The 2,500-nt window shown below is 40.9% G+C and overlaps 1 protein-coding gene across 1 annotated transcript in view; it reads left to right on the top strand.

Moving 5' to 3' along the window:
• The window catches only part of LOC138949744 (uncharacterized), a 16,411-nt gene that overhangs the window by 13,350 nt on the left and 561 nt on the right, over positions 1-2,500 (top strand). The gene's annotated exons all lie outside the window — the stretch shown is intronic.

Raw genomic sequence — 2,500 nt, 5'->3', positions numbered from 1 at the left:
CTTTCGCCTTCATCATTTTGTATTTCATTTGCTGAGATATTTTCGGGTTGTTGTGCCTCCCTTTTCTTTGTTCATCTTGTGTGTGCGTGTGTGTTGTGTGTGTGCGTGTGTGTGTGTGTGTGTGTGTGTGTGTGTGTGTGTGCGCGTGTGTGTGTGTGTGTGTGCGCGTGTGTGTGTGTGTTGTTTGTGTGTGTGTGTGTGTGTTTGTGCAGGGCAGGATCTGGGGGGGGGGGGGGGGTTCCTGGGTTCCGGAACCCCACCCCCACCTGGCCATCCAATGTACCTCTCAGAGAAAAAAAAATATGCTGTGGACTTATTAGCTCTTCCCCCAACTCCCTTAGTTTATTTCACTGAAGTATAGTGTCATTGTTCACCATACAACATCTCTCATACCACTTCTCCTTTGTATTCCAGATGTTGTAATCATTGCTTGTTTGCTTGAATTTAAGTATTCAAAGTAAAGAGTCCTGTCAGACTTATTTACTAGGCATATATGTCTTTGGGATTATTCCACTGAACCACTATGGTAAATGAATATCTGAAGTATTTTGTTACTGTTGAAAATGTGTAATTTTGATTCCCAGTTGCAAGGAAAGACCAAAAAATGACCTCACAAATGCAACATTTTCGCGGCTTCTCGGAGGCTTTAAAACTCGCATTGCATCGAACAGCTTGTCCAGAGAACAGTCGTAGTCGATGATGTACCGATAAGAACGTGTGTACCCGGTACACTGTAACTTCACATGAGCATAACATTGCTTCTCGAACGGACTGGGTTTTTAACGATTGCTAGTTTGACTTCTGTTTTAGTTGAGAGCACGAGCACACACACTCAAACACATACGGCTTGTCATGTTGATCACAAGAGAGAAACAGAACTGCGAATAGAAGGAAACATAACAGATTACGTCCCCATAATATGACGCGATGGATGACAGACTTCATGAAATCTATGACGCTGTGATGATAGTCTCGGCAAGACGAGACCAAAACTAAGCTATAGACTCTCGCGCATGTTCTCAAAAGCGTGGTGACCCCTTGCACATCCGGTCTTACAGGTACATTTGCTTTTGGAATGTCAAGGACGACAAAAAGTAGAGCCAGCTATGATGTAATTCGTGCACCCTTATTTATCCACTATTGTATGTGTTAGAAGAGTGCGATAGTTACTTCATGGATTTGACAAGAGTTAGGGGAAGGGCTCCTAATATGGACCGGCTCCTAATATGGACCACCTTCTGTTCTGACAAACTAACGGCGCTAGAGCGCTCAAAAAAGTTTTATTCGCTGTATTCACCCTCTCTGGATAACTTGCACATGTCAAAATAGTTGCAGAAACAGAAATATCAAAACCGTTAGGCTTTTTCTCCTTTTTTTCACTTTTGGCAGCGTTCACTCTAAATTTGCCGCCTAAAACGGACTCGTTTCTGTCCACAGCCGAAGCTTTTATCACACAAAAATTGCTATATATGACAGCTAAAACCGTATTTGTTACATTTTAGCAGTGTTGACCCCGAGTTTCTACTGCAAAAAAAAAGATAATAGCAAAATCTCAAAGTATGTGCGAGTCCCCTAATATGGACCACCTTCAACAAATCGAAGAAAATAAAAGCTGAAGGCTATTTTCATTAATTCATTAATTATAACTAGGCCCTCGAGATTTAAAAAAAATGCAACAAAAAGTCTTCTTTTCGTGGAAGTTGATAATTTCACTTATTTTCACTCTGTTTCTGATAAGTTTCCTGGTGTGCTTCAAATAATGCTCTCATCAACCCGAAACAGATAAATCTAGAGCATATTTTAATTAGGCTGACTTGTACACTAAGTTGTATCATGTTATTTTGAAATATAGGGGGCTTTTTACAGTGATTCGTGAAGGCCGCTTCACTGGTCCATATTAGGCGCCCAGGCTCCTAATATGGACCCTTTGTGATTTTTTCTGTATTTAATTTTTGCTGAATGTCTATCAAAGCTATTTCACTCTAATTAGGCCTAACGGTTAACCTAAGAGAGAAGGACTACCAAACACAAAATGAAACTTCTTCGCAAGAAAACAAGCTAGTTATCAGCATAAAACAAAAAGTGGTCCATATTAGGAGCCCTTCCCCTACAATGGAAATACAAGAAATATACCTGGAGTACATTTACAGAGAAAAAGAAGGGAGGTCATGGGATGTGTGTGTGTGTGTGTGTGTGTGTGTGTGTGTGTGTGTGTGTGTGTAGTGTCCTATTAACAAGTATTGTAACGTACAGTACTTTTTTCAAGGGTCCTGTTCAACCGATTTCCGCCCGGATTTTATTGGCGAGGAGTTGATCAATATGTGTCTTGTCTAGTCTTGCATTGCAACAGAAAATTTCTCCACGTGCTCCTGTCTTATGTTCGTGTCTAATCTTGCTTTACAAAGGACAATGTTCTGTCTAAGGCCAAAAAAAAAAATAGGTCTGTTTACGGTAACCCGACCGACCCTAGTTTTTTCGCGCGACCCTAGCCTTTTTTTTG

Source organism: Littorina saxatilis, linkage group LG16 (assembly GCF_037325665.1).
Source record: "Littorina saxatilis isolate snail1 linkage group LG16, US_GU_Lsax_2.0, whole genome shotgun sequence".
NCBI classification, from domain to species: Eukaryota; Metazoa; Mollusca; class Gastropoda; order Littorinimorpha; family Littorinidae; genus Littorina; species Littorina saxatilis.
The sequence above is the reverse complement of the archived record's forward strand: the minus strand, read 5'-3'. Positions and strand labels throughout refer to the sequence as shown.